The sequence below is a fragment of the Centrocercus urophasianus genome, unplaced genomic scaffold (genome assembly GCF_019232065.1).
Source record: "Centrocercus urophasianus isolate 14NV4802_14NV808 unplaced genomic scaffold, USGS_Curo_1.0 seq_15, whole genome shotgun sequence".
Taxonomy (NCBI): Eukaryota; Metazoa; Chordata; class Aves; order Galliformes; family Phasianidae; genus Centrocercus; species Centrocercus urophasianus.
The window spans coordinates 33,905,259-33,917,814 of NW_024884697.1; the positions used below are offsets into that span (position 1 = coordinate 33,905,259).

At 41.2% G+C, this 12,556-nt stretch overlaps 1 protein-coding gene across 1 annotated transcript in view; it reads left to right on the forward strand.

Annotated features, from left to right (window-relative positions):
- The window catches only part of CNOT2 (CCR4-NOT transcription complex subunit 2), a 92,183-nt gene that overhangs the window by 811 nt on the left and 78,816 nt on the right, over positions 1-12,556 (forward strand). The window lies entirely within an intron of this gene.

The following is a 12,556-nucleotide window of genomic DNA, read 5'->3' on the forward strand; positions in this document are numbered from 1 at the left end:
CGTGTGTGCGCCTTTTACGCTCTCCTCCTGGTGGCGGTTAAGGTGATGTGTAAACAGGTTCTGGTATTCCCTCAGACGTGTTGGTAAAACAAACTTGAAAAGGAACGATCCCCTGCAAGAATTTGCCTCCGTGCACGGTGTGATCGGTCCGGCCTGGGGGGACACAGGGCGGTGGGTCGGGGTGGGAGCCTGCGGTGTGATTTGTGGGGCTGCAGCTGTGTCCCTGACAGAAGCAGGGGTTTGCTTGCACGTACTGCAGGTTGGAATTCCTGTGTTGTTGTTGGTGGTGGTTTCTTTGTTTGCAATTTGTTTTCTTCAATGAAGTTGGAGGTAACTTTGTTTTGGAGGTTCTCTAATGTGAGCTGGTGAAAACGCGGTGTTAGGCATGGAGCAGCCATAAGGCTGTTTTAGCAGAGAACTTGTTTCCAACTTTGCACAGTGTTATCCCTAGAAGATAATCAGAACTGTCTGTGTCTCACTCATGTTCACGTGTGTGCATATGCGTGAAACTCGCACAGGTGAAGGTGGTGTGCCTGCTCCCCTGCACACTGTACCCTGTGGTGCTGGGGGCTCTGTCAGAGCCCCTTGGCCTGGGGAAGGGAGGTTGAGATGCTCAAACTGCTGTCGCAGCACTCTGCAGGAATCCTCGCCTTTCTGGAAACTTGGATTTGTTTCAGGCTGTTAAAACTTGTAAAGACCTGCAGCAGAGTAATTGTTTAGGTTTGCATTGCAAAGGCATCTCTACTTGGACCTGTATGGGTTGTTAGGTGTGCACTGGGGTACTTGGAGTTCTCTTAAAATAGTGTTTTAGTGGAACATAACTTGCAAGGTCCAGTTTCATAATCTTTAAGGCTGTGTTCAGTGCCCCACTCCAACTGATGGTGAGAATTCAGCTGGCATAAAGAACTTCAAGGTGTTAACTGCTTCTAATCTTAGGAAGGGATTTGAATATTTGGTACTAGGATCTGACCCACCTGAACTTGTAAGTGTGTTTCTGTTTCACTTTCAGGAAGCTGTTGATAAGAGTTTGCTAGCAGGTAAATCTGCTCTGTGCTTTTCTTCCAGAAAGGTAACGCCACTCTCAAAATCATCATTAATACTATTACCCATCTGTGGGTGGATTCCACCAGCAGTGAAAGCAAAAACCCTTGGTTAAGAGCTATCAAGAAAACACCAACCATTGAAATTTATTAAAGGTGATTTGAGTCCTCTTTAAAAGAATCTAATTGTAGAGAATTAGTATTCACTGGGAAGAATAGGATGATTAAGGTGTTGTCCCTTGGCTGCATGATGGCACCTGGAAGCCTTGGTCTTCACGTCAGCCCTAAAGCTGTGCGTTCGTCTCAGGCAGTGGTAGCTTTCATGGACTATTTTTGCTGTATTTGCTGTCCTTCTAAATGTATTTCTGGCTAGACAGAAGTTGGAAACTTTATTGCATTTTGAGCCTCCGTTGTGTGGTTTTTGTATTTCTGCACTGGTGCAAGGGCCAGGCTGTGCTGTGACCATTGCGGGGTTTGTAACCTCGCTGTACTTTTGAACCAGTTGTGTGCCATAGCGAGGAGGCACAAAGTATTTTCTAGCAGAGCTGTTGAAGACTCCAGAAGTGAGCATAATTTAGAGTACACTCTTAGTTAAAATAGATGTTGTTTGCACCTGCCTTTTTGACTCATCTGGAAACTTAAGGGAAACGTTGACTTGCTTGCTTTGTTATGGGGTGCATAGGAAGTGCACCTAAGCTCCCAGTCTTTGTTCTCAGGTAGGTTCTGCTACTTAACTTCTTTGGGGTTATCTCTTCCTTTAAAGCTATAATGTGGTTGAATACAGATTTCAAAGGTACTTAATAAGAAAACAAACAAAAACCTTGTTCATATATAAATAGAAAAATTCTCAACTTCTTGGCAGAATCCTTGCCATATTTGTTATATATTTCTGAATATTAGCTTAGGTACAAACAGGCAGAAAGCTTCTATAGAATCACAACACCATTACGTCAAAGGAGTGCTTTGGGCACAAATTTAAAGGATTACCCTCTAAATGATGGTTTTGAAATTATTTTTATTATGGTTATAAATAGTAAAAATTATACACAAATGGCAGTACTTCTTGACAAAAGGCAGGAAAGTCAAGTGGGATTGATTTTGCTTCATCTGGGTTTTTGAGGTGCAAGTAAGTAAATTTAAAAATAAACAAAAAAGTAAACATTCTTCTATGTAGCAGAGACCTGTTTTTCTTTTTTTCTTGAAGTTCATCCCAATGTATCAGAGCAATTCCAACAACCTGTTTCGCTTGTTCTTTCCCAAATACGATTCAGTGTCTTTCTTTTCATTTTCTTAGTTTGTTTTCTGTTGTGCTTCAGCACCTACATTCTGTGTTTGTGTGTTGCACTGGTCTCCTGCCCTGGGTTCCTGTAAAAACACACTAACAACTGAAACTTTGTGGGTAGTCTCATTGACTTAAAAGCACCCGCTGGTGTGCTGACAGTTAACCTCTTACATCAGAGCTTTCAGGGCAGAGGCTGGGATGTTGACAACTCAGTCTACTTTTATGGAACATTGTAACAGTGTAGAAGGGGTTGTGTCCAATGAAGTTATTGTGCAGTGGGTTGTTTGGAGTTTTCCTTATTGAAATTTGTTCTCAGAGGTGTTTGTGTTCCAAACGTATGTTTCCATGCTAATTGGTAAGAGATTTCTGTATAGGAATTACAGCTGCTACGCTTTTATTTCAGCAATAACAGAAGACTGTGAACTTTTCGGATTGCTTTTAATTTATGTTGTATCTCTCATTTATACTGTTATGCTGAAAGTTGCATGTGGTATGGTGGTAATTGGTGTTAGCTCAGAGCTGAGCTACTTTGAGTCCCAAATTGGGATGGAGATGACCCCCTGCCCCAGGAGGGTTCTGGGCCCCCTGTGCTGCCCTCCCTCAATTTGCCTTAAGGTAACCTTGGTGATCAGCAGTGCTACAGGAACGTGGGTGTTACTGTTCCCTTTTGGCTTGCTCTGGTATCTGACCACTCTTTACAAAGTGTAATATGTTTAAAACTTGACATAATCAAGAATTTTTTCAGACACATCCTTCTTGTGGTGAGCTGTGTTGCGAGAGTTGTACTTATTGATGAATTTCTGATCAATGCCATAGTTTCCTTCTGCTTTCCATCATGGTAATATTTTCAGCATCATCCTGTACCCCATCTCACAATTCTTTTTGGTTGCAGTCAGTAACTTTCAAAGCGTATTCAAGGCTCTACCTTCAAATTCTTTGTGCGTCTCAAATCAGCAATGGGTGGACGTAGGAGTCTGACCTGTAAAAAGCTATAGTTTATTTAAAATGAAAACTGCTATAAACACTGCTGTGTTTGTGGGAGATGAAACGGAAACCGGTGCTTGGTGTGACTCCCACTGAGCAGACAGAGCGGTGAGGGCTGAACAGTGGAGGTAGGGAGTGCTGGCCGTGTGTCGGAGTTACCCCCAAGGTGATGTGTGAGGGGTAAGTAATGGAACCCATTTCTAGCTGAGTTCTGGTTTGGAGCACTGGGATAATGCTTTCCTGCATTTCACTTGGTTGGTTCAAGGGTTCTGTGGAGCTAGATGCCAGCAGTAGTGTTAATGTATGTACTTAAAGTAATGTTTGTGAACGCTAAATGGTCCTATACTAAATTCCATAGGTGGCTGTTGTGTTGTTTATCCTTACACATTTCAGAATTTTATGTTAGTGACATTTTTTCTTACTATCTAAAGACTCTTGAAAACAAGAGGTTTCTAGGCACCAAAAAGAGATCGTGTGACTAATTATATTAAAGCAACTGCAACAGTTACAAACTATGAACTCTTGCTGGTAAGTTTTGTAGGCAACTGCTTGGCAAACAAGTTTTTCTAAGGCTGTCGTGGTAACACTGACAATGATAACATAGCATTATCATACATTATCTTTTCTTTCTAAGGATTGTCTGAAGATTCCTGTCCTAGAGCAAAGTAACTCATGCTTTTATCGATGGACTGTGCATTTGTCATACAGCTATATGACTGTATGAGGTTTTTCCTTCAAGTTTCAGTGAAACGGTATCTTTCCATCTTCAGCTTATTAGAACTTCGCTTTGTTTGAGGCACTGATTATTCTTTGTATCTATTTTTAATACATTTTCCACATTCTAATTTTGAGAACCATTCTTGCAAAGGAAGTGTTGCCAGGGAATTAAAAAGATGGGGGGGAAAAAAGGGAATGCCAACTTGTCTTCCATTGCCTTGGTGTGTAGGGGACTCGCTGATGTGCTCGATGTCTTCCACTATTGGGTAGTGATGTAAGTGCTGAGGAAGTTGCATATAAATGTTAAAGCAGAAAATGAGCTGTGAAGCAGGTTATCTTATGTAATGACCCCGTAGGCTAAGGAGTATATAGAAGTGGGTCTTTTCTCTTCTGTAAAGCATATGCCATGCTTTGGAGAGCGGAGAAGAGCAAATCAGAAAGGTTTTCAAACAGAAGTCAAAACTGCATGGCTCCAGTGTTTGAAGGGCAGAAGAGGTGATGAGCAATTCTGAACGCTGGAAGTGTCTTGTATAATGTTGTGCTCACCTGTAGGATTGTTTGCAGTAAAAAAAAAAAATATTAAATGTTTTAGGTTTCTGAATTATTTGTTGACTTTCTTGTGATGCCAGTACTGTTGTTGATACCTGGCTGTGTGATGTATTTTTTTGCAACGTGTCAAAAGCATCGTCAGAAAATACTTTCAGTATTTTGTACTGCAATCTTAATTTGTTGATTTATGTATGTGGTTGCACACTTCAAGTGAGCCAGTTCAATATCAAACTTATTAAGGTCAGCATTATACACTAGAATAAGTCAGTATCTTGTTTTATTTCATGGTGAGAATTTGAAGCACATTTGGATTCCTGTGCTGTTGTGATATGGAGCTAACATTCTGGGGGAAACTTTTTGACCCTTTCAGACTGATGTGCTTTGGTAGGTAAAGAAGTGAGTTTTGTATGCTTTGATTCATGGGAATTCATAAGCTCTTATGTAAGAACTTGTATTGTGGGACATCACTGGGGACATAAGAAGTATTCAGAATTTCTTGGAGGGAAAATTTTTTTAGGGTCAGAAAATTTTTTTTTTAGGGTCAGTTCCTAGTACTAAAATAAATTTGTTTTTATAGCAACAGCTTGGTAAGTCTCAAACTGGGATGCCTGGTTATGGGTCTGTTTGGCAAACAGGAATGAGCCACTGTGAGGAGCCACCTGCAACTGTGCCTCACCATCAGTGTGTGTGCAGTCCTGCCTGCAGCAACGCTGGGCCCATATGTGCCAGGGTGTACCTGTGTCTGGTTCATAAAGCAGAACCTTTTTGTGAGGTGTGTTTTAAAGCTCAGTAGATGAAGCAGCATCGTCTGCAGGCCGTGCTATTAATGTCATTAGCAAAGAGCCTGGAGGGGAATAGTGTAGGCTATGAGCGAAGAAACAGCGGTAGTAAAATCTGTTGATAGTAGGATGTGCTTAATGGATTGTTTCACGACTGCCTGCAAGAAATAAGGGAGTCAGTATTCAGGTGGGATGGTTTTGAAGAACACTGTGATACGTGACCATGAAGTTAGCTGTAATTTTACTTTATTTTTTAAATAGGTAACAATGAGAGGACTGTTGATAAGGAGAGCTGGTGAGCAAAGAAGAGCGAAGCTGGATGTAGGGAAATGCATGCTGACTTCATTCTGCAGTACTGTGCTTTTTTTTTTTTTTTAAAAAAAGGCAAACGTTGTAGAAGTTTTGATTCAGCTTTTCTCATTTTCTCTCTGATTTGTGGGATTGCTTCATTTGTCTGTCCCTCCCACTCAGCAGTGCGTGTGTAGAAAAGTATATGTATGTATGTAAAGTACACATAGTTAACTTTTAACTCAGAAATTAAGCATTTAACTTACATGCATGGAAACTTTCATCAGAAAGAATTAGATTTCAAAGTGTGGTCCTTCAAGCCTCATAAAATGTAACCGGGTACAGGAAGTGTGTCAGAATTATTGCAGCCTCTCAGAGAACTGCTCAGAGCTGATGTGGGACAGATTCTGCAGGCTGTGAGTACATGCAGACTTGCAGAGTGTCTGCACCACTGCTCTCTTCCCTGGAGCAGGAGGGAGTGAGAAAGTGACTTGTGAAGAGATGTGGGAAAAAAGGGAAGGAAGTTGAGGGTCATCGTGGTGTGGGAGAAATATTAAGCAACAGAAGAAGAAAGCTGCAGGAAACCGGTTTTTATTAGTTCTGCCATTCCTAGAAAATGTCTGTGCTTAGGATCAGCAGGATCAGTTTTTTGGTGGATCCAAATGAACTTGCTTAGTCTCAGCTGGTTGGATATTTTGGGGGGATTGGCAGGAGAGAACTCCAATTGGAATCTCATCCCGTGCTTCAGCTGAGCAGTTGTTCTTTGTGTGCATTGATGTAACTGTCCGTGGCTCAGCAACAGATTCCAGTGCAGTACTTAATTTTGTAATGTGCTTCTAAAAATAAGCACCTAGTCTTATGTAACACCTCTTGTATTGTTAGCACCTAGAGGCTTCATCCCCACCGGCGCTGAGTGAAGTACAATTGCATCCTACCTGATTTTCTTCAGCATGGATATTTACATCTGAAATATTTTCCCTGACAGTGACTGTGGCCAGACAGTACTTTTCCTGGTGTTTCAGGAATACCAACAACCTGGTTTGCACAGTTGGATGAGTTAGTCCCCTCCATTTGCTGTTCTGCAGTATCATTTTGGTATATCTGAGAGAACCACCAATTTGAAAGAGCTGTGTGGTACTTGAGACATTTCTTTCTATAATTTAAAGAAGCACGGTGGATTCCTGCTCACAGGTGCAAGCACTTCACAAGTTGCACTTTTTGAGGCATCTCGCATAATCTGTCTCTGCAGTGGGACTGCAATGGTTATGAAAATGTGTGGATGCTACACATTGAAAAGACAGTAATTGTATTAACACAGCTGTGATGACACATTTAAAATATGCTCAGGAGTAAACCTCAGGGTTTTGGTTTTCTAGTATTTCAGGTGACATTTATAATCAAATGGCATTATTCTCTTAGATATGGCATTATTCTGTTACATACTTGATGCCTATTGCTGTAGCCTTAGCTATGCTCTCTTTAATGTGACATCTGTCATGCTTTTTGTGCCACTATTCCATTTTCAATTATGCACTGAATTCAGGTTACAAATAATGTGTTGTTAAATTAAATGATGGAATGCATCATATCTTGCTGACCGGGGGGTGGCACCTGTACAGAACAGACTTGTCATATGTAAATAATTTATGGGACAGGAATTGGATGTGTCAAGAATTACAGCTTTAGCAGAGCAGCTTGATTCTCATTTTTCACCACTTCTTGAAGCAGGTACTGTATTTTTATGTTAAGAGCGCAGCTGGAACTACAGAGTAGAGGATCAAAAGTTGAATCTGAAAATATGAGACCAAAACAGAGAGGCATTTCTTAGTTGTTCTGATGTTGTATTTATAAAGTTTTCTATAGCGTTGTCTAGAGCCAGCACAAGTGCTTCATGTCATGAGGTCCCTCTCCTTCCCTGAGGGTTCCTGAGATTCAGAGATGAGTAAATTGAAGAGGATCTGGGGCTGAAAGAAATCATTCAGTTTCTTCAGTAGCTCCCAATTTTAAGAAAAAATTGGGCATTGTAGATGCTTTTGGTGGTTGCTTTATCTGAGCAATTAAAGTAACTTAATTTCCTAGCAGTGTCTAGATCAGTGATTTGGGGCTTGGGAAGTGCTGTCAGCCCTCAGACATCTTTGCAAACCGCAGATGTCACCAGAACAGATTAAATAGAATAGTTATAATTGTAATGCATGGTATTTATTGCACCAGTGGCCCGTGCTTCGCTCTGAAGGTTACCCTTGGTGATGTATGGATTAACTTTGTCCTTCCCGAGGCCAAACAGCATGTGTGTATATTTGGATGGATAGACGGGGCATTTCTGTGTGGGTAGGTCTTACTTCTACATCACACTGTGATTGTTCAGTGGGCAGAGGCAGTATGTGCCAGTGTGCCGCCCAGCCTGTTGCCCTGTGCCTTCTCCAATTGGCAGAGAATCTTTAGAGAACCCCCTTGTCCTCACCTGTGGGTTAGGGAAAAGCCCAGTGAACTCCGCACCTCCCTTTGTGAAGGCCTGGGGATGCCATCCCCTCAACACTTGGTGGGGAGGAAGGCCTCCTGTTCGTGGGGCCTGTCTGTGCCTCTGTGTGAGTGAGGAGCAGGATGCCTGGCATCAAGTTGTTATTCAGTTTTGCTTCATTGATAGCAAAGTTTCTGCCTTTTTTTATTATTATTATTATTATTATTATGGGCTCTAGAAAGAGCTTTGGGGTGCGGGTGGAGGTGTTTATGTTACACTCCTCACACAACTTGCTATCGAAGTTCTAGATGTTTGTGGAAGATATCGTGCCCCCACTTCCCTCTCTAAATTGGGTGAAACCATGACACATCAATTTTCTTCAGTGGCTGTCCTTTTGAATTACAACCTGCAGAATGAATGGCTGGTCTTCTCATTGATTACTGCAGAGTAGGAATAAGCTGACATTCCTCTATCATTGCACTTGCTGTAGCACTTCATAAAATTGTGTGGGTATGTTTTCATCTTTACCAAGTGTGGATATTTGGGTTGTGAACGTGTTTTCTGTGGAAACTCTTAGTCATTAATAATTGTGGTGACACATTAAAATATCTCTTACTGCAAAGGGAAAAATTGTGAGAGTGACAGATTTCACTTGGAAAGTAAGCTTCTGAAATCGGTACGCATTAAGAGCATTTTATCCTAATCCAGTTGTCAATGCTAAACACGAAAACTGAAACAGAAAAAAATGAATGGGGGGTCTTGCCTAACCAGTTATCCTCATGCTTTGTAGTGTCAAAGCCAGAAAACATCAAGTTTTGACTTGTTTAACCAAGCAAAAATCCCTCTGGTGTTGTGCTGCTTCTATCTGAGTGCAGCTTACTGCTGTTATGCCCACATGATTATTATTTGCTTTTCTTCCTCTGAAGAACCACTTGGTGTTTTTCTCTTACAAGTGACAGTCCTCTCCTGTCAGGGTAACCATGCTGTCCTGGAATGAGATTGAGGGCTGCTGGTGAAATGGATTCCTTGTGGATTCCAAGGCAAGTTGTTGTTCAGTGCATGCCATCCACGTCCTGCTTTTGTTAGCAAACCTAACAAAACCTGACCTCTGTGGCCACTGTAAAACTTGCAAAATAAAACTGGCAAAAAATCAGTGATACAGAAGACTTAATGACTAATGTAAATATTTCCCTTGAGACTCGTAGTGATACTTTGTAATTATCCCCGTGTTATGAGGAGTTAAATTGGATTTGGGGTTGATGCATGGCATGTTAGTGTTAAAAATCTATATAACACTGCTGAAGTGCTCATATATCCATTATGTATTCATTTTTTAATAATTACTTTTTTTTTTTTTTGTAACTTCAAACGTGCTTTGAAACTGTAACTATTAAAGATTTGCATTTTTTTTCACTTAGTGCAAGGAGCTTTAAATTGGTTTACTGTATGAACTGAGAGAGGAAGAGCTGTGTTCCTTGAAGCGTGATGAAGGTGCTCCAAGTGCTAGTGTGTGCGTATGCTGCTATGAGCTTAATTTGTATATGAAGATGAGCATTTTAGGTAAACACCAAAGACTTCAGCTGCCCTTTTATTTGTATCCTGTGTTCTCAGAAGTTGTGTCCTTTTTCTGCCTTCTGTAGTCTTCTGTGTGGTTTTCTTGTGAGATTGTTGTGTTGGTTTTTGTTGTTGTTTTTCTTTTCGTCTTCTACCTTTTTATTCTTCGTCACTTCATCACTTCTACCATTCTTAACTGCAATTTGAGATTGAAAAGCAATGTTTTGGATTCTTCTGTTGTTCTTCCTCATGCATAGTCTCTGTGTTGTTACATTGTAAGGTCATAAACTGGGAGGGGCGTAGTGTACTGTTTATATGAGCACTATATGAGTGTTACAGACAAACCCCTCCTTCGGCCCTTACATAAAGCCCTGCTCAAATGAATGTCAAAGTTGCAGACTCAAGGCTCTCTGATTTTAAGAATTGCTGGAGTGAAGGTTTTCTTTCCCATCTAGAGTCAGGTTCCATCTGTGTTATTGCAGTGTTGTGATCAAATGCTGTTTTTTCCCAAGGGACTTTGGCCTCATTTGTTTGACAAGATGCAGTGTTCACTCACTGAGTGGGTAGATACTAAGGGTTTTAAATACCATTTTTCAGACAAGACGATCCAAAATCAGCAGCTAATTCCAGATTGATGTTTCCTTCCTGGAAAGGGAACTGAGATATTGGCTTGCTGGGGGTGCTTCTTAAATTTCCTATCAGAAATAGCTCACCTTTCATTCACAGTTGTGAAAGGTTAATGCTTCTGCGTAGACTCTTGAATTACTTTAAGCAGAAAGCTCTTATGGAAATCTTTGTGTGGCTCTCCAAATGTTACCTTCAAAAAAGAAAAAAAAGGTCTTAAGAGGCAGGCCTAAAATCAGTGTGATATGTGACATTTAAACATCTTAGCCAGACACGTTGTTTTCTTTCTGTAGCCCTCTGCCTCATTAATTACAAGGAGACAGAGGCACATCTTGACAGTGATCCCTGGTCACTTGGCCGTACACCAGGAGGCTGAGGAAATCCAGCAATGGTGGGTACGGCTCCAAGCTCTGGAGCTACACATGCTGTAGTGGCTGCATCTCCGGGGCTGCCCGCCAACCACATCTCGCACGTCTGCCTTCTCACTGCTGTTTCTTTTTCTGTTCCTGTTCGGACCTCTTAGTTCCTCTTTTTACTTTACTCCTAGCCTGCACCCTAGCTGTGTCCCCGATGGCGCACACAGGGTTTTTTGGAGAATTCACCTCTCTCAGTCCTAGGATGAAGTGTCCTTAGCTGTGCTGGTTAGGTGGTGTCACGGAAGGGAGAAGTTGTGAAATTCTGTATGTCTCTCCGTGTCCTTTTGCGAGCAGGGTGGGTCTACAGCTGGGCCAGCCTTGAGCAGCTCTCCCTTGTGGTGCGCACACCAGGACAAGGAGCTGACCTCCTTTGCGCTGCTGCACGGCCTGTAACAGCTGTAGTGTCCCAGCAGGTTTTAAACTGTTCTTGGCTGAGGGAGAAAGGGTGCATGGAATGTGATCCAATTTAAAAACATCCAGAAGTGATCGGGCTGTCTCAGCTGCCTTCAAAAAATGAGTTTGAGTTGAGTCTGAGAGATGGTTAAAGGAAGTATTTGGATATGTAAGGCCCATGCTTTCTGTAGTTGGGCAAGGACCAACATGGGGGTCTTACAAGCAGTGGCTTATAAGTATTGCTGCCTGCATAACGTAACTGCTCTTAAAGGTAAAAACCAAATCTCTGTGTTGTCATAGCATCTTCTTCCAAAGAAATGCATTTGAAGGCAATTTAAATAAGGCCCAGGGGAAAAAAAAAAGTTTCATATGCATGTAAGTACTGAGCAGTTCTCTGAATATGAAATACAGCAAGAGCTGTAGAAAACTTCTAGAAAATCTGTGGTTCAAAAGTGTTGCTCTAACATCAACTTATGGAGTTGTTTTCAGAATTCCTAACTTCAAAACGTGATATGATTTCGAAAACAAATTATTTGCTCTGAAAGTGTTTCTGCTCTTTCAGTGTTTTTCATTTTCTGGAAAGAATCTTCACTTGAGAAGAAAGCTTTTATTTTAGGAGCAAGCTTGACCTGCAGTTCTGTGGGAAAATTACCGACACTTATGAAAATGGACAGGAAAGTAGAGGGGTGGGGAGCTGTACTTTTGTAGGTAAGGTAAACAAAACAATCCAACCTGCAATCTCACCGCCCTTTGTGGAGGTTTATTTTCTGTTTCTGTTGCGAGTGAAGATACTGGAATTGTCAGGGCATAGGAAGTTATGTAAGGAGAGAAAGGAGTGATGCAATTAAAGTGTTAGTTAGAATAGGAGTGAATGTTCTCCGGTGAGGTGAATTTTAGTTTTATTTGATGTGTTCACTTGCATTAAAAACATCTTCATTGCTTTCATGATAGATGTTCAAGTAATATATGACTCATTTTCTGTTCCTCTTTGTGTTTTACAAGTGAGGCATTTAATATCTAGACTTGACAATAAATCTTCTGATATAAATTTAAAATCCAGATTTGTCCCATGTATTCTCCAGCACTGTATTTCTTTGCTACAGGTGAAATTTCGCTCTTCTTACTTTAGTTGGCTATAGAAGGTGTAGGAACCCAGGCATCTTCAAGACCAACGAAGGAAGAAGGAGGAAGAACTTAATGTGTATCCTTGAAAACACATGCATGCCAGAAATGAGCATCTGCTCTCTGGGTGAATAAGCATAACTGAACAGTGTGTATTACTATCATGTCTTTCGCACATTATGCAGTCAGTGTAACTGGTGCTGAACCCTTTTCCTCTCTTCCAGACTGAACTTGTGGCAATACAAATATAGCAAATTGGCTATGCAAATATACCACAGATAACGAATAATCGATAATCCTCGCTAGGTTGGACTTCACAATATTGTTCTGACATTGTGAATTGCTGGACT